Raw genomic sequence first — 21,339 nt, forward strand, 5'->3', positions numbered from 1 at the left:
TCCCCTTCTAGACAAAGCAGTCCTTAGCTGGGTCTTTATCAACAACTTGTAACTTTGAATGACTTTGAAATCGTCTGACTGCAAAATAACAGTCAGTTTGACCAAAGAAGCTGATTTATCCATTTTGCAATGGGTATTAAAACGTGCCTCTGGGCATGATCAGGCGCACTCTCAATGGTCAAGTGTCCTTATTTCTATGAGAAATTAATTAAAAATCACTTGATATAAACTCCCAACTTGTTTATTATACCTTATGAATTAGATTTTAACAGCCTTCTGGAGGCAAAAATTAGAAAAACATTCTAAACGTGTATATTTTATACACAGACCTAGATTTTTTTAGTGGGGGGTGTCCTGTTTATATTCTGAAGACTGTAGTAACACTCCTTAGAACAGTGAAACTGAAAGTGTGAATGAGGGTACCAAATCTGAGGTTAGGGTACCACAGAGTGTTTGCTCTACTTAATATTACAGCAGTCTTGGAAATAGTATATATTAATAGTAGGGTCATGATGACCAAGCTCTCTACAATGGAGGATGCAGGTATACAGTGGAGCAACACCTCCCTGCAAACAATGCTTAAAAGTTCTACATATGATTTACTTGTACACAACAGCACAACAGACTGGCTTCACTGACTTTAACAGTCTGCCAAGAAACAAGTAAGTGCAAATGAGTCTTATATAGAGCCAGCCTGAGAAATGGTGAGAGATGTGGAGACACAGTGGTAACTTTTCGAACACATTTGAAATTAAGTCATAGTCATTCTGCACCATTAAATAATATATAACAGCACACTATTTGTGCTGCAGACTGTAAAAATTACTGACAAAAAAGCCTCAGAATATCTATCACGTCAGTAAAGTGGAGCCTTGTTGTTGATTCACCATTTTAAATGTATTTTCTACTTACAGACTGAAAACGTACACACATTGTAGTATGAGAATGCGAACAATGGAATGCAGTAGCAATCATTAGCATACTCATAGATGGAAACTTGTTTACCCACATGACTTCAACTCATGCATGCCACCTTGCTGATATTACTGATTTTTCTTTGTCTTATTTTATGGTTAGCTGAACTACAGGAAGGACATATTTATTAATGATCACAAGTCAGTTGCTGTTGTCGGACGACAGTTTTTGCCCTGCTTCCTGCTGCATGTGTTTCATTCAGTATGCCAATACATCTCTCAAAACTGAAAGGTTGTAGCATGTAGGTACAGAGAAAATGAGGCCTGCTCCTTTAAACACTCTTAAAGCAGGGGAATATTACCAACCGTTGTGCTATCATTATATAACTGATTGCTTCACTATTACAGTTGCAAAGTCATGCTTCTGCTGCCGCTAAATGCGGAAGTGCGGTTAGCATCTGAAGATGAGACAGGAAGCTGTGGATAAGGGAGTGGTCAGAGGGAGTGTGAGAGGGAAATAAACAAAAACCCACACAGCAGAGTACAGAAGAACTTTGAGATCTCATGCCTTTTTTCTTATCCCCTTATGATAAGAAGTTCGTTAGTACGACACAGTGGGGTGGTTAATAGACTTTTGTACCACTAACTGTAATTTACAGTGTGGGAACCCTTGAATCACTTATTAGACTAACAGATAGTGTGCCCTGTCAGATATGAGATGGGGTGGTGAGCATATCCTGACCCTTGACTGTAAGTGTAGGAATTTATGTAATATTCCTACCAAAGGCAGGGTTTTCTGTACACTACATCTTTGTTTTTGTCTGCACTCACCAACTTAACATCTCACTATTCATAAATATAATTGGTGTGCTCTCTTTTAATACATTAAAAGATACATTTGGAGTGAGTTCTTGTGGAAATGTCACATACTGTTGAACATCCTTTCAGAATTTTTGGAGTGAGTTCTTGTGGAAATGCCACATACTGGTGAACAGCCTTTCAGAATTTTTCATTATGGGCATAACTCTAGCATCTCAATCTAAGCTGCCAACAGTTATGCTTAAATTTATTTTCAGCGTGGTCCACTAATGGAAGGGGACAGATTTACAAAGCAAAACTGGGGGTTATTGTCAATATTGAATTGTTACTATTGTATTATTATAGCTGCCCTGAGCAAATCTTAATTCTGGTTAGACTGTGACAGGAAAGTGGAAAGGACATGTCTGCCTGAGTTGACAGCTCAGAGCGTTTGTAAAGAATCCCATTGGCTGCTATGCACTCCCAACACTTATGAGGTAATGTTCTCACGTAGATTATGAAGGCATGCCTTGGTGAAATGGTGGCTTTGGTTTGATATTGCATAGAATTGAAACATCAATATTTTCATTAGTTATAATTTACTTTATAAGGGATTGAGGTTTTTCGATTACATTGCCATCTTACTACTCATGTAGATCTAGAGGGCATACAAATATTCAAAAATACAAAATCTGTCTTTACATCCCAAGGCATCAAACTGCTACATTTACAGCTCTCAGCAGTCCAAAACCCACATGGTTGTCTGAGAATACATGCATGAACTAGAGTAGTTGGGCAGAGGCCATAATACAAATGGATTTGTAGGTGGGCTATGTCCTTCCCCTGTACTTTGCATAGGATTTGATAGCTGTATTGCCTTTATGCAAAGTTCAATACCACATTTTTACAAGTTATAGGTTTCCCTTTATGACCAAGAAAATCCATAACACATGCATAAACATACTGGAGACACTCCCCATTTAACCTAACACCATATTCATGGATGACTTTAACTACTCCACTGTAAACTGGTACTAATACACAACCTTCAAACAAACAGGCCCAGAGACTTCTGAACTTTCTAAACACAAACAACCTGAACCATCTAGTCCATATGCCTGCTAGTGGTGCTAACATCCCTGACCCGGTCCTCATAAACATGAGCGAATACTGTACTCCCCTCCATGTGTAATATCCTCACTGGTCAGGCCAGACCAAAAAGTTAACATTGGAACTTTTTGAAATTGTTCTATGGCAAACTTCCAAATATTAAGTGACATGCTACAAAATTTCAAGCCACCCTCCCTGAAACCCTTTGAACATTGCTGCCTATGTGGAGTTGTTCACAAAAAACCTGTGCAATCCTGTTAATTACTGGATAGAAACATAATAATTACAGGACAAACTATAAAAAAAAAGGCTACCCTGGCAGAATTCCAACATCAATAAGTTGTATAACAGAAGAAAAACAACATAAAATTAGGACATGCAATGCCCAGCAAAGAAATAACTCCCTCATCAATCTAAACAAGTAACTCAGGGGGGTAATCAAGTCTACCAATGCCAAATTTGAGTTAAGGGCAATACACAACAATGTGCAAAACTAATTGCAAATGGAGCCACCTTGGCTGAGCCTAGAGATATATCAGTCCTACTGGCTGACAAATTTAGCTCCAATTTTACCCCCCTCTCCACTAAGACACGCTTCAGGAAATACTCTCAGCCATAACTCCCCTATCACTACAGAACAGGTCCTCAATGTACATTCCAAGGCCAGGAACACTGCATCTATGGGCCCCAATAATATCCTAGAAAGCCTCCTTAATAGCATGAAACATGACCTATCAGGACCAATAGAATCACCACTGAACTAGTCTCCAGACATGCTTTCTGCCAAGTGAATGGAGTACTGCAAGGGTCATCCCTCTGCACAAGGGTGGGCCATCTACAGACCCATGTAACTACAGACCTATAAGTCTGCCCTATATCATATGTAAAGCCATAGAAATGGTAAACAATGACATAGAAAACCTACAGACACTGGATGCAACCCATTCTGGTTTCATTAAAGGCAGGTCATGCCTACTCAGCCTACTGGAATCCTTTGAGAAGTTTACCAAGGCAATGGATGAGGGCAAAAAAAAAACATACTGCCTACCTTGATCAGCCCAAAGGATTGAACACAATATCTCACTTGGCAGTTGTTGATAAACTCATGAAATTAGGATTAAACCCCAATGTCACCCAGTGGATAGCCAGCTGGCTCGAAGATAGGCTCCAAGATGTTAGGATACGGAAGTCTACCTTTACAAAAAGGCCAGTTATTAATGTAGTTCCTCAAGGCTTAGTGTTGGGGCAATTCTTTTTTGGCAACTACTTCATGAAGTTAATGCAAACATCAATGCCCACTGGCTAACTAAGTTTTCAGATGATTGCAAACTAGGCACAGTCACAGAATCCCCCAAAGACACAACTATCATCCAAAAAAGCCTGACACAGACCGATAACTATTGCCAGGGCTATGGTCTAAAACTCAGTGCCAAGAAATGCATAATAGTATCCTTTATGAAGTTGGCTACCCCTGAATATAACCACATTGATAATACACCCCTAAGAGTAGGCACAGTAGTCAAGGATTTGGGAATGGATGTAAACAGTAACCTGGTATTTGACCATCATGTCTATGGTAGTAAGGAAACAATTCTATATTGCATAACTTATAAGCAAGGTTATGGCATGTCATTCTTCTGATGTACTCAGTCTTCATTGCACCAATTACTGAGTACAGCATTCCCTTCAGTATGTACTTCACCAAGCACATGCAGCAACTGGAATGTCCACAGAGGTTCCTCACAAAAAGAATAGAAGGCATAAATAACATGCCCTACATGGACCACCTCGAAGCCCTATCCTTGTAATCAGTCTCTTACAGACTGCTGAGAGGTGATATATCCTTGGCCTACAAAAAGTCCTTGGATCCCTCTCTGACAGACATGTTGCAAATCCACAAAACAAAAAGCATCAGAATTATTTTTACTACATAAATAGGACATGTTGAAGGGACAGATAAGTGTCTCAGAAATTACACCTTCTCTGGAACAGAATTCCCATCCATGGGAAGCAGAGTCTTCCCTAAACCAATTCAAGCATAAATTAGACCACTGGATGGGTAATCAGACGTTTAGCCCTGGTCTGGCACCTATGTCTCTATTAGACACAGGCAGCCTGTACATGTTTGACCACCAATGCCCAAGTCTAGATATATCCCTTAAAATAACCCTAGAGTATGAAAAATTGTCAGATATATTTGGAAGCATGGGTAGGCTTAAAAAGCCCCCCTGGGATCATTAGATTAGTAATCATGTATGAACCTATGGAATCCAAGCTTGACTTGCAAAGAACCCAATATTTTTTTTAATTGGCCCTTTTTAAGCCTAGCCGGTTTCCATTTCAAAGGTAAGAATCATACCCTGTACCATATTACTTGCATTTTTCAATATGAGACAAGTAATCAACATTTTCTCATCTGTGTGACATTTCAGAGTTTATTTGATGAGTTAGACTGGTGTTCATTAGCACAAGCATAAATGTTCAGATATGGTAGACTACGTCATTATAAATATAATTATTAAGGTGTCCTTTACACCCTGCTGTGAAAATCTCACCTGTGTTCTAGCCTCAGGTACTTCCGGAACTTCAGACTTACATTGTGGTACGACAGCCTGTTGGGAAATATTTAGTCAATTTCACTCCTTGGTAAGATTTCTCAGTCACAATCCATTATATTTGCAGGTAGGTTCACCTCTTCAGCATTTTAGTGTCCATAGCCACTCTGTCCATTGATCACTTTGTGCGCTGCATATAATATAATTTTCCTCTCCTTCTATAAAGAATGAAACCAAACTTTTCTGTTCAGTTGCCACACCTGGATTTCTCCTGTGATATCTCAGTGTTATGTAAAATGTGATTCAGTATATGTCCTGCCTCTGGCATGTTCATCGTGCTAAAATTTCTATTGATACTGTTTTTCTCTTACAGAAAAGCTCAGGGTTGATTTGATTCAGTCAAGTCTGGTTTCAACATATCCAATAAGAAACAAAAAACTGACCAAGTAGTTGTGCTACTATATTGTAGCCGATTCAACAATTTTTACATTCTTCTAAGTTTATTAAATAAGTCTTTCTGCTAAGTTGTTAGTAGCAGGGTGCCACAGAGTATTAGTGGAAGGAGCAGTTCCATTCTGTTTCACAAACATACAAATTCTTTTGATGTGAACTGATTGTCACTATCCATAGCAATATGCACTGCTAAACTGTAAATGGCAACTTCTTCTTTCGGCTGTTCCCATTAGGGGTCACCACAGCGGATCATCTGTTTCCATTTCTTCCTGTCTTCTGCATCTTACTCTGTCACACCAACCACCTGCATGTCCTCTCTCACCACATCCATAAACATTATCTTAGACCTTCCTCTTTTCCTGTTATGTGGCAGCTTCATCCTTAGCATCTTTTTCCCAGTATACCCAGCATCCCTCCTCAGCACATGTCCAAACCAATGCAATCTCACCTCTCTGGCTTTTTCTCCAAACCATCCAACCTGAGCTGACCCTCCAATATACTGATTCCTAATCCTGTCCATCCTTGTCATACCCAGTGCAAATCTTAACATCTTTAACTCTGCCACATCCAGCTCTGACTCCTGCCTTTTTATCAATGCCACTGCCTCCAACCCATATAACATAGCTGGTCTCACTACCCTCTTGTAGACCTTCCCTTTCACTCTTACTGGTACTCGTCTGTCACAAATCACTCCTGACACTCTTCTCCATCCATTCCACCCTCCCTGTACTCTCTTCTTCCCCTCTCTTTTACACTCACCATTACTCTGAACTGTTGATCCCAAGTACTTAAACTCATCCACCTTCACCACCTCTACTCCCTGCATCCTCACCATTCCTCTATCCTCCCTCTCATACACACACATATAGTCTGTCTTAGTCCTGCTGACCTTCATTCTTCTTCTCTCTAGAGCATATCTCCACCTCTCCAGGGTCTCCTCCTCTGTTCCCTACTCTCACTACAGATCGCAATGTCATCTGCAAACATCATAGTTCACAGGGCCTCCTGTCTGATCTCATCTGTCAACCTGTCCATTACCATTGCAAATAAGAAAGGGCTTAGAGCTGATCCTTGATATAATCCCACTTCCACCTTAAACGCATCTCTCACTCCCACCGCAGACCTCACCACTGTCACACTACCCTTGTACATATCCTGTACCACTCTTACATACTTTTCTGCCACTCCTGACTTCCTCATACAGTACCACAACTCCTCTATATGCACCCTGTCAAATGCTTTCTCTAAGTCCACAAAGACACAATCTAACTCCTTCTGACCTTCTCTATATTTCTCCCTCAACACTCTCAGAGCAAACGTCACATCTGTAGTACTCTTTCTCAGCATGAAACCATACTGCTGATCACTAATCAACACCTCCCTTCTTAACCTAGTTTCCACTAATCTTTCCCATAACTTCAAACTGTGATTGATCAATTTTTATCCCTCTGTAGTAACTACAGCTCTGCACATCACCCTTATTCTTAAAGACAGGCACCAAAACACTTTTACTCCACTCCTCAGGCATCCTCTGACTTTCCAAGATTTCATTAAACAATCTGGTTAAAAACTCCACTGCCATTTCTCCTAAGCACCTCCATGCTTCCACTGGTATGTCATCTGGACCAACAACCTTTCCATTTTTTCAGCTTCTTCATAGCTGTCCTTACTTCCTCCTTGCTAATCTGTTTCACTTCTTGATTCACTATCCCCACATCATCCAACCTTCTCTCTCTCTCATTCTCTTCATTCATCAGCCCCTCAAAGTACTCTTTACATCTGCTCAACACACTCTCCTTGCTTGTGTGTACGTTTTCCTCACTATCCTTTATCACCCTTACCTGCTGTACATCTTTCCCAGCTCAATCTCTCTGTCTAGCCAGTCAGTACAGGTCCTTTTCTCCCTTCTTAGTGTCCAACCTTTCATACAACTCTCCATATGCCTTATCCTTAGCCTCCGCCACCTCTCTCTTTGTCATGCGGCTCATCTCCTTATACTCCTGTCTACTTTCTTCATCTCTTTGATAATACCATTTCTTCTTCACTAGCCTCTTCTAGCTGTCTCCTTTACCAGCTCTGCTGTAGTTACCCAGCTATTCGGTAACTCTTCACTGCCCCCCAGTGCCTGTCTTAATTCTTCCATGAGCTCCACCTCACAATTACCCTTTTTCAATTTCCACCATTTAATCCTTGGCACTGCTCTCACACTCCTCCTCCTCCTCTTCTTGATCACCAAAGTCATCCTACAGACCACCATTCTATGCTGCCTAACTACACTTTCCCCGTCACCACTTTACAGTCTCCAATCTCCTTCAGACTGGCCCTCCTGCATAGGATATAATCCACCTGTGTTCATCTTCCTCCACTCTTGTACGTCACCCTATGCTCTTCCCTCTTATTAAAATATGTATTCACCACAGCCATGTCCATCCTTTTCACAAAATCCACTATCATCTAACTTTCTGCATTCCGCTCCTTAACCCCATAGCTTACTCATCACTTCCTCATCCCATCTGTTCCCTTCACCAACATGCCCATTGAAATCCACTCCAATCACCAGTCCCCCCCTTGGGTACACTCACCACCACTTCATCCAACTCACTCCAAAATTTTTCTTTCTCATCCATCGCACACCCAACTTGCGGAGCATCTGCACTAACAACATTCATCATTACACCATCAATTTCCAGCTTCATAAACATCACTCTATCCAACACTCTTTTCACCTCCAAAACACTGTTGGCATAGTGTTCCTTCAGGATAACCCCTACACCATTTCTCCTGCCATCCACACCATGATAGAAAAATTTGAACCCGCCTCCTATACACCTGGCCTTACTCCCCTTCCATCTGGTCTCTTGCACGCACAATATACCAACCTTCCTTCTCTCCATCATATCAGCTAGCTCTCTTCCTATACCAGTCATACTACCAACATTCAAATTTCCTACTTTCACTATTACACTCCTAACCTTCCTCCTCTCTTCCTGCCTTCAGGCATGCCTTCCCCCTCTTCTTCTCCTTTGGCCATCAGTTGCCCAATTTCTGCCAGCACCCTGTTGGCTAACAGTACTGTTGGCAATCATTAACCCTGGCCTCAACAGATCTGGTATGGAAATCTGTATTGTTGTCGGGGGTCTATATCATATAGTCGAACTGTGAAAAGTTCGAATATGGAAATATTGAACTGCAAACTCCAAAATCAAAATACTTCAAAAACACAAAACATTGAAATTCAGAACTCCAAATAGCAGCATTCGGCCAGTTTTACACCTGTACTACCTGAAATAATAAAGATAACACACAACCACTACACCGGTTGAACATTTCATAACACAACCCATCTGCTACATGAACCTACACTTCAAACATGTATGTGAATAATTATTAAAGTGTGCTACTGGATTTATATCTCACTTGCACATTACATGAAGTTGTGACTATAACACATGTTAAACTAAACAGAAGCAAAGAAACTAAACCTAAGTATTTACAACATGTTGTGGACTTTACCACCCACTGTTATCGCTAAAATAGACTGTTAAAAGCATAGCTACTGCATTAACAAATTCCACAACAGTATACTCTGACCTGTTTCGTATGACAGCCTGCAATCTCCGTTGCCTTTCAATGTATTTATTTTTCTTGGGTGACGAAGGGCAACCTGATCTCATGAATAACCATGTCATCAACTCTGTTTTGCTCCCAAACAAGTGCGTTGATTACAGATGGTATGTCGGCAATGCGTCTACCTAGCAGGCATCGAAGATGCCTATGCCATCCTTCGACACAATTCTGTGTTCTGGGTAGTGACAGTTGGTTCAGAGAATGTACATTCCAGAACTCAACTGGAAACATCAGAGGGAATCAACTAACACCAGTAGTTCTTGTCTCTTGCTTTCTAGGATGACCTAGGATATAAACTTCCAAGAAGTACAGTAGTAACTCCCTAGCATCAGAGTAGAAGGTTTCACTAATGCACTTAAATGCTGCTACTACATCATCTACATTGAGAAAAGAAAGGGCAATCAGTCATTTGACATCTAACTGCAATGTAACATTTTTTCCATACACACTAGCTAACCCAAGCGACTGTACTTTCCTCCACACTGCTTGTGTAAAATGGAAGAAACATCCCTTGCTTTCCACAGAATTGAAATTATGCCTAACACTCTTAATGGCAGCCAAATCAAAGTTTGTCAGAATATATTTCACTCTATATTCTAACTGAACTGAGGACAATAACTCATGCACACATTCCCACAGAAAGTTGTACGCCTTATAAGACTTCTTTGACATTAAAGAGAACACTAGTGGTAAATATAGAATTCCCGAATGTTATCAACCCATGAATGGTATACAATTGCCTACATAGTCTTCCAGTTGTAAGGAATATACCATCCATGAACCATATCTGTGTAGTGCATAAATCTCGCAGATTTTCTTCGTAGTAAACATCAATACATGGGTATTAGTATGAATGTCTGCCTTCCGAGCTTGTATGAACGTGCCTTATTTTAATGGACATTTAGTTGCATCTACAGCACTAATGTTTGCAGCCACAGACTTATACGTTAGCATTTTCCTCCTTCTGACTCTGTTAACCTGTTGCAGCATGGACCTCCTAGAAGATAAGCTCAACATGCTTTCAACAGATGTAGTACCGACATCATCCACCAGTATAGCTGGTGTACTTGTACTTAACCTGGCAGTTTCCTTTAACATATGGTAGGCTATATACGTTTCTACCTCTGCCACATCAGGAGCATGCTGGTGACTAACAGACTTTAACAGAAAGTCTCCATCAACTAACTTTTCCGTAATAGCCCTACCTCTACATTTATGCAACATCTTAAATTTACAGCACCAGTACCATTTTTTGTTGATGGTTTTCTCAAGATTATAGAGATATCCATCCATGTGCAACATGTTTGTTCCCTTTTGTGACATTACAGTCTCACAAATTGAACCTACTATTCCAGGAGCAGGATATGCAGAGGCAGCCGTATTGAAATTTGATCAGAGTTAGTGCATGGAAGAAAGCGTGAAAAGTTTACTTTTATACAGTTCAGCAACAACATGTATCATAATACACATCATGACATCTATATACGTTATGTATATTATGGAGCACCTTTACGTGCATACACATTGTTTATGCTTATGACACTTTACATTATTCATTACCTTACTTCATGCATATGCATGCTTTCATCACAATAATGCTAAATGGTAGTGAGTACGGAAGGGCCAACTATCACCATTCAGAAACCCACATTTTGATGTTTTGTGTATTTGTATTTTGGGGTTTGCAGTTCGATATTTCTGTATTCTAACTTATCACTGTTCGACTATATGATATAGACCCATTGTCGGCATATGTCATTTGGCAGAGGTTTTACACACTGGATGCCTTTCCTGACATAACCCTCCCCATTTATCTGGGCTTGGGACTGGCATGAATAAATGCACTGGCTTGTGCATCCCCAGTGGCTGGGTTAAACTGTAAATGGCAGTGAGTCTTCTAAATCTAGTAGTTGTAGTTTTAGACATAATCTTGGCCATGCAAAACACTTCTAATAATCATGTGCATATAGCCCCAGAGCCATGCAAAACATATATTCATAAATGGACCACCAAAATCAAAATGTACCTTTTGCAACATACTCCTTACAATTCCCATGGATGCAGTGGTATTTGTCTAAGTGAAGAAACAAACAGTCACTTCTGACAAGGCAAATGGATTTTACATCCGTTCACTTTCAGTATCTAATGATCTGCTATGCTACAATTAAAATGTTCTTGCACATTAAGATTAAAAGTGTCAGGAAGGAAAATACCTGAACTTCAGGTGTAGATCAAGATGCATGATGTGACATTCTACAGGTATCAAGAGCTGTCTGAAGCTTAGTATACTAGACCATCTGGTTTTATTAAATGATTATCAAATATTCAGAAAGGAATGAATTTCTGAAAAACAAAAAAGGAAAACAGAGCTGCAGGAGTCATTGTATATGTCCTGAACAAGAGCAGCTGTACTCTAAAAACCCTGAAGCCTCTACAGGTCAATAACTGTGAGCAGATTTTTCTATAAGCAAGTTAAATCTTAACATAAAGATTAAAATTAGTATCTATACTTAAACAAAAATTGGCAACTGGTAGGTATAAAAGACTTAACAGAATGTTCTCAGGTGTAAGTCCAAACTGCTGGAGATATAAAACAGAATCCCTAAGGGTACTAGTTCCGTATCTTTTGGGAATCTCCATCCCTGGAGGTTTATAAACCAGAGCTTCAAAGAATATGCAGTACAATTTTTTTCTGTGCTCTCTCCCACTCTTCCCCAGCTCTGATTCCGATCCTGATTGGTCTGAGCTCAGATCGATATATATATTATATATATATATATATATATATATATATATATATATATATATATATATATATATATATATATATATATATATATATATATATATATATATATATATATATATATATATATATATATATATATATATATATATATATATATATATATATATATATATATTATATAGGTAAGGAAGATTATCAGTTATTAAGCCTACTGATGTTGGTGGTAGCCAAGAAGGTATGTACTACAAGATGGAAGTAAAAAGATCTGCTGTGAGAGGCGAAGGTGACAGTGTTATAAATCACATTAAAGAAATAGAGTTGATGAGGATAAGTGAAAATATTAGGAGTTTGAACAAGTGCAAAACCAGTCACTGTTCTGTGATGACTTATGATGTCATATCTTCAGACAAATTGTCTAGAATAATTACACATTAATTTTGAATGAAGATCACATAAATTGATGTAATGTTCTCTGATTATTACAGTAGTTTTTCGGTGACTATAGAAATTATTTATTGTGGAAGAATCACACTAATGTGTTAATTTTTCTTTTTAATTCCATTGGTGTTTTTTCTCTTTATTATGTATTTAATATGTTCAGAACTGTTTTGTGTGTGAAGTTTGCATAATTAACTACAATTAATAAAAGTTATTCTTGGAAAAATATTTCTGTAAGTTGACAAATCAGGCAGCTTACCTATTGAAAGTGTCACAACATGCCATACCAAGAAAAGCTTAATAATAAAAAATATTAAGGAGGATCTCATTTTCAAAAGCTGTCCTCATCCAGCTGTATACCTCATGGAAGTTTGATCACTGGACTCTCCCATATTACTTCCCATATTCTAAAAATTGATCTGTTCTCTGTATTCCTGAACATATGTGATCAGATACTTACCAGCTAGTTCAAAACATTATGGCAGGCACTATGCTCATGCTCTTAATGACCATTCCTCACTACATAATGAGTGGTCACTATGCAAAAAGTAAACACCTCCTATGACTACCTTATGAAAAAAAATCTTACAATGAACAAAATGGGTGATGCATGAGAATCTACTGACAGTTCCTGCTCATCTTAAATAAATGTTCACCAGTTAGGAAATGCATGTTTAAGGCAAATACCCTGAATGGTAAATTCATGACATTAGCTCACCTTCAGCAAAATATGATAACATTTCCAAAATGTTTATAATGAAATTTTGTTTATTTTGGAAGCATTTCAGTTAATATTTGTTTTATTTTATTTTATTTTTTATTTATTTTTGTGATGTGTTAATGGACAACTCCACTTGCTGTCTGCACTTTAGGCAGTGGATCATTTGCTTTTAAAGCATCTCACTAGCTTGGGATTTTAGAGTTAGACTGTATTGTGCTCATGTAGATAAGAGTAGTGAGTAATGAATACTGTTGAGTACAGTTCATAATAGTATGAGTAATGCATATGCCTGCTTCTGGGAAACTTTTGGGGTCCTTGTTGGATAACTGTCCAGCTAATCACTTTGTCTGCCCTTTTCTTCCCAATCATTCAACAGCAGATAAGATTGCAGACATTATACAGGAAGCCATCAGATGACTTTTGCTTTACACTCTAATCACAATTCCTTTGTTCTGTGCAAATGCTCAAATAGTGGATGCAAATGGCTGCAGAGCAATGGTGTCACTCATTACTTTGAGTAATACAGTACCTCAGCCAGCTCCACCTACTTTGAGTGGATGGCTCTGATTAGGCCTTTGGCCTACAGTGAGGATACATTAGATGGAGACATACCCTGTGACCTGCCTTTTCAGTGCCCCCCCCTCCACCTCCCTTAGAACAGGTGAGCAAGCATCATCAAGTCTTTCGTCTTCCTCATCCTTTCTGCTGGCTTCTCCAGTGTCCATGCCACTGATCAATCTCTGGTCAGCTTGGGCATAGGGAATATTCCTACCATCTGACCCTTGCAGCCACTTGTCTTTTGAGTAAGCTGCAAAGTGGTACAAGAGCAGACAGATGTCTTGTAGGTGATCCTTTCTCCACTGCTTTCAGGAGCCATTACTCCTACTGTCCTCTCTCTAATGAGTGACTGCTCACTTGATATGTGCTTCATCAGGGAGAGGCTATACAACATGTTCAGGAGATTTATTCTATTCAAATGCGATGCAAATAAAGCCAGTATGCAACACTGGTGATGAACTGTACACCAGCTGCATCTTTTGTAAATAATGAACCTCAGATGTGTACTGACATCCTCAGGTACCTCAGGTAGGGTTGCCACTTTCTTCAGATGCCCAAAGTAGGAATTTTTTTTGTGGAGATTTTGCAGAACAAACTCTATCTGTGGCCAATGCAAAGGACTGAACATCACTTTTATACCAAAATAAAAGCTAATTGTTGTAGCATCTGAGTTTCTTATGCTGTTTCCTATAATATTTAGGTGTTTTGGATATAAAATAATTATTTTATGCAACTATTAAAGGAAGCTTATGAATTTTTTTTCTCATAAATCTCAAGACATTTGCCATTTTCCATTTTTTCTGTGGGTTGTAAGTGTTCAAACAGGGATGCCTATTTGCCAGTTACAGACCGTACTGCATCTTGTATGCAGCACATCAACATTCTATCAGTGCAGGTGCTTACTGTGTATTAATGCATTTTGTTTCATTTGCATCAGAGAAAGCTGAGCAGTTTCAGATTAATCCACTGTCTAAGTAAATATAAAAATAACTAAAAAAGCAATTTGAAAAACATTTTTTTTTAATTTCACTGCCAAACAAGGTGTTAAGAAATGCATGGTTAAGGCAAACAGTCTGAATGCTTAACTGAGGACATGAGCTCATCTGTGGCAAAAAGTGATAATGTTTTTAAAGTGTTGTATAGACCAACCACTTTGAGAATCTACTGTGGTGCACAGTATCCTCAAGATAGGAAAACATGGATCACAGACTGCATACCATAGCAGGGCTAGCCACTCAACAGGGTTAAAATATGGCTCTAGGTGATTTGCCATACCTCTCAACTGTACAGATTTTCGCAGAATCTCCAGATTTCTGCCTCATATTTTTGGTCCATTTTTCAAAAAAAATGTGGTGCTCTGGCAAATTAGTGGTCAATCATTAAAGACTGAAGTTAGAAAATGATGACAGATATTTGAGTTTCAGACGTCATACCCTTCAGAAAATTCAACCTAATGCAAAACCTGTTATTTTATCAATTTTCTAAGTCTGTAAGAACAATATTTAAAACTATCACTATTTTTGGGCCTTTGTCCCACTTTTATTGATGGTGTTGGCCAGATTTCTTGCTCTAAGAGGTTGAGAGGTATAATTTGGTCATGTTAACTAATGTTGCCAAAATGGGCATGGGAAGTTAGCGGTGATAAGTAGGTTGAGGACTTGGCCTACCCCGACCTACACCAGGGACCCATGTTAAAGTTGGGAGGGGTGTATGTGCCCCTACTGGCCAGTGTGTGCCTGCCATAAAGCCCAGCAGTCTTTGGTCAATGAGCTACTGGCTGGCCTGTGTCTAATTGTCCAGTGTGGGTTACCTGGGATAGCTCTGTTGAGCGAAAGCTGGACTTAAAACCAATCAACTTGCCAAACATGAACTGAGAATTGATGTACTTAATATAGGTTCACTGACAGGATGCAGCTTGGAAGTGGATGACATGATGATACAGAGGAGGCTGGACATTCTATGTATCCAAGAGACAAGATGGAAGGGTAATGCAGCAAAGCCACTTGGCTTGGGATCCAGAGTCTACTACTCAGGAGGGGGACAGGCTAGAAATGGTGTGGGAATTGTGGTGAGAGAAAGGCTTCAGAAGGCAGCGAGGGATATCATCAGAATTAATGACAAACTCATGCAATCAGACTCCATTGTAATGATACGGCAGTATTCATAATCTCAGCCTATACCCCATAGCAGGGTTGTGATAGTGAGGAAAAGAGTGCATTCAGACAGCAGTTGCAGGACCTACTAGATAAAGCAGGACAGCATGCATTAGTGTTGATAATGGGTGACTTGAATGTACATATTGGGACAGACAGAACAGGATATAAGGTCTGCTTGGGTCCACATGTGTGAGGCAACAGGAATAAAGAAGGAGAAGCCATTCTAGACTTCTGTCTGGCAAATGGCTTGATAGTAGCTAACAGGTGGTTCAGAAAGAGAGACAGTCACAAGATCAGCTACAAGAGTAGCCAACATTCAACTCAGGTAGACTTCCTCCTGGTAAGGAAAAGGCACTGTGGTAGAATCCATGATTGCAAAGTCATCCCCAGTGAAACAGTTGGCCAAGAGCATAAACCACTGACTGCCACAATCAGCTGCAAGCAGTTTTGAGAGAAGGTTCTAAGGTCAACAGAGACCAGGCTGAAGACCTGGAAGCTGACTGGAGAAAAAGTACAATAGTTTAAGGAATTACTCAGGGCTCTAGCACCCAAAGATGAGGAGAACATAGGTGGAGTTGAAGAAGAATGGCAACATCTTAAAACAGCATATGTTAGGAGTACAGAATAGATATGTGGCCAAGCCAGGTATGGAAATAAGGTGGATAAGGAAAGCTGGTGGTGGAATGCAGAAGTCCAGGAAGTGAGCAAAAGAAAGAAGGACTGCAGAAAAAAAATGGGAGATAGAAAAGTTTGACCAGGCTAGGATGGAATACTGGTTGTCTAATATAGGAGCCAAGAAAGGAGTTGCAATAGCAAAGAATAGGGCATCGGAGGCAGTCTACCAGTTTCTGGAAAGTGACTTAGTAGGTGGTACAGAGAAACCATATCAGGTTGCAAGGCAAAGACAGAAAAATAAAGAAGATAGTCAGACACCCTTCATAAGGGATGCCAGCAACCACCTGCTCACCAGTCCACATTACATCAAAGGCAGATGGAAGGAGTATTTCCAGCAACTTCTGAATGAAGAAAACTCAACAGAAGCTGTACTGCTCCAGAAACAGCCTACGATGAGAGAAGAAGAGGAGCCCACCATAGAAAAAGTAAGAATAACAAGGTCAGGGAAAGCAGCAGGATCAGATGAGGTCACAGCAAATATGATAAAGATGCTGGATGAGAAGGGGAGAAATGGCTCCTGAGGGTACTCATAGCAGTGTGGAGAGAAGGGTGTATCCCAGATAACTGGAGAATAAGCATACTCATGCCAGTGTACACTAAGAAAGACGACATCCACAACTGTCTCACCTTCAATAACCACATCGCCACAACAGTCAGGAAATCCTTCTATGTGGCACACCTCATCATTAAGGGCTTTTCATCCAGAAAAAAGGAGGTCATTGTCCCACTGTACTCATCCTTCATTAGACCCATTATAGAATACAATGCTTTGTTTGGTATGTACCTCTCAAGACATCTGCAACAACTGGAAAGGCCACAGAAATACCTCACTAAAAGAATCACAGGCCTAAAGCAGATGCCCTACGCTGACCGCCTTAAAAAACTCCAGCTATACTCTGTCGCATATCGTCTACTCAGAGGCGATCTTTGCTTAACATACAAGGCCATTTCAAACCCAGAGCTGTTGGACATGCTACACTTAAAGAAATCCCAATCCCTCAGAGCCACACGCTCCAGGGATCTAAACCTTGTCATCACAACAAACAAAACATGCTGGAGGGATAGGTTCCTGACCCAGAGACTCCCCAGACTCTGGAATAGATTGCCCATACATGTCAAGCAGAGTGCCTCTTTGGTCCTCTTCAAAAGGAACCTTGATGATTGGATGGGAGAAAGGAAATTCACCCCGGGGATCACGTCAGTCGCCCTGCTAGACAGGGGTCCAGGGAAGTAAATAGTGTGGGAAGAAATAGCAAGGGAATTGTTATGGCTAGGCTTGTATAGGCCCTAGGGCTGATAGCCTAGTACCAACCTATGAACCTATGAACCTATGAACCAGTACAGAGGCATCAAACTCCTTTCACATTGCATGAAAGTTCTGGAAAGGCTGATTGATAAATGGATACACAGAGTGGTAGAATGTAAGATGGGAGATGAGCAGTTCAGATTCAGATCAGGATGTAGCACAAATGACCTAATGTTTGCAGTGAGACAAATAGTTGAGAAGAAGCGAGAGATGAGGAAAGAGTCCAAATGGGCATTCCTAAACTTGGAGAAAGCATATGACAAGGTCCCAAGAAACTGATCTGAGCAGTATTGAGGTGGTTTGAAGTATCAGAATCACTGGTAGAATTAGTGTAGGCTATGTACAAGGATCCACTGACTTAAGTTTGAACAGCGTTCAGCCTCACAGAGGGGTTCCCAGTGGAAGTGGGTGTACACCAGGGTTCAGCTCTGAGCCCACTGCTGTTCATACTGGTGATGGACTACATTAGCAAACAGGTTGGAGTGGAGAGGTCAAGAAAGTTACTATATGCAGATGATGTGGTATTACAGGCAGACTCTGTGCAAGACCTTCAGCAAAGACTAGGGGAATGGAATACAAAATTGAAGGCACAAGGGATGAAACTAAGCACAGATAAGACAGTTGTAATGGCAGAAAATTGGGTAAATCAGACTAAGCTGAGAACTGAGATATAAGGGAAGATAGTGGAACAGGTAAATATCTTCAAGTATCTGGGAGGGTTTGTTAAGGAGAAGGGTAGTCTGAATGAAGATGTCAAAACTAGAATCAGAGGGGCTGCAGCCAACTGGCATGGAGTCTCAGGTGTAGTCTATGACAGAACAATGCCAAAGAAGCTGAAAAGTAAGGTGTACAAGAACAGTGGTGAGATCAGTACTACTGTATGGTACAGAAACCTGGATAGTAAAGGCAGAGCAGATGAAAAAGCTAGAGGTGATGGAAATGAAGTGCCTGAAAAGGGTGGTAGGATGCACACTGTGGGACAGACAAAGAAATGAGGACATAATAGCAGAAGCCAAAGTAGCTATAATGGCAGAAAAGGTCAAAGAGAACAGATTACAGTGGTTTGGACATTTGCAGAAAAGCAGGACAATCTGGTGAAGAAGATTTGGAACAGACGGTCAGAAGTAAGAGGAAACAAGGACGTCCATCAAATAGGTGGATGGATTGTGTGAAAGAAGATCTGTGACAGTCTGGCATGAGTGTTGAAGAAGGCAGGAGTGTGACACTGAAAGGAGTGAGATGGTGACAGTTAACAGGATACCCGAAACCCATGTAGAAAATGGGAAAAGGAAACTGATGATGATGATGATGATGAAGCTCCATTCATATTTAAAACGTGTTTGTTTTCATTATTTTAACTTTTTTGGAGGAAAAAAGAAGACTGTAGTTAAGTGTGCACTTTATAGCCAACATTCCCTGTAATGACCATTAAGTAAGAGCACAGCTGTTTTCCTGAAGACATCTAAGTGCTGAAACAAATATGCCAAGGGATTAGCATCTGATGTTCATAATATTCCCAAGGCTGTAAAGATTTCCTGCAGCAATGATCCTGCTATTTAGAGATCTATTGATGTGATGAGTACACAGCCAAACCTATAATAATAGCCAATATTCCCTCTAATGGCCACAGTAAGTATTTGTTTAGAATATGGATTGCCAACACACAACATATACACAGACACAAATACACGTGCATGCATGAACACACACATACACACATAGATAGATAGATAGATAGATAGATAGATAGATAGATAGATAGATAGATAGATAAATAGATAGACATATAGGTACAGAGGAATGTGGATATTTCTGAAAGACACACTTCTGTCTACTCCCTTTATTAACCTAAGACACTTCGAAGTTGATGCATCTCAAGAAAAAGGAAAATCTCCCCTGGAGTGATTTCAGCAGTATACAGTACATTTTATCATTTGAAAACAATGACAATAATGCCATCACAAGCAGCACAAGTTAAAGACAATTTATTTTGCTTCCATCATTCAAATGTAAATACGAATTTAACGTTCTATGTATTCATAGCCCATGAAATTCACTTTCTGCAGTATGAATCTTAATCTTTGAGAACTGTGATGCTTCTCTAGTTGCATTGTTTTAAATCTGCAGTGCATTGCCTTCAAGGATTTATTTATGACAAAAATAAGCAGTTGTATGCTCAGCAGTTTGAGACTGTGTGCAACCTCTGTGTCCAGCTACGCTTCAGGTAGTGTAAACAGATACCAAAAGACATTATGAGTACCTAGTAATGGAATGCTCAGAAGAAGTTTCTGCAGGACTTACATGTTATTGTCCTCGATGCAGCTATGAGATGTCAACTTCTTGAATGCTGACTTGCTGAAAGGATGAAAAAAATATCGTAAACACAGAGAGTTGAAAAATCATCTTTAATTGTTTTTTGCAGGGGGCAGGCCTTCCCTACATCCTCGTTTCCCCCAAATTCTTATATACAAACTCCACGATGACACCAAGAAGGAAGAAATCTGCCAAAAATTATTACTGGTGCACACTTAGAAACTGCACTGGCAATGATTTCCCATGCAAAACAACGTTTGGCATTATGCTTTCCATCCTTTTTTTTGTGCTACTGACACTTGAGCAATATCACCTTCAGCATCTGTAGAGGATTCTTTTTCCTCAATACGCTAATCTGAAATTTGCGGATCTTAATATTATTGTTATATTAATTGCTTTGCTGGCAAAACTCACTTTTAGTACCATACAGTTTTGTTCACTTTAAAGGATCTTTGGAACTAGCAGTGGATTGCCTCAAATGATATATTATTTAAAGTGCAGGCAGTTTTATGTTAAGCAGAATGAGTCTTTAGCTAGATTTTAACTGGTTTATGAACTATATAAGACCAGAGAAAACAATCAAGTACATTTTGCAAGACAGTTCTCATTTATAGATTCCTTCTTGCTGCCTGAATCACCACTGTGCACTCTAGGTACCCTGGTTCAGAGTGGCATATGCAAATATGGTACTACAGGGGCGGGGCCTGTGTAAATGACATTCTCAGCAAGATGCCCAGTTATAGTGCTTGTGTAGTGCATGATTTGCATGCACCTCAACTATGCAAATACAGGTATGGGCAGGATGTGGTGTACATCTATGCCCTCAAAGGGCGGAATTCTATGCAGGGTGAATCAAAGCTACTTCATCAGCAAAAAATGCCAATGGAGGGAAGTCAGGCTTTGTGTGAATATAAGTATATGAGTGTTGAAGTCAGCATGTGTGTGTGTGTGTGTGTGTGTGTGTGT

The sequence above is a fragment of the Protopterus annectens genome, chromosome 1.part0 (genome assembly GCF_019279795.1).
Source record: "Protopterus annectens isolate FY-2018-M chromosome 1.part0, PAN1.0, whole genome shotgun sequence".
NCBI classification, from domain to species: domain Eukaryota; kingdom Metazoa; phylum Chordata; order Ceratodontiformes; family Protopteridae; genus Protopterus; species Protopterus annectens.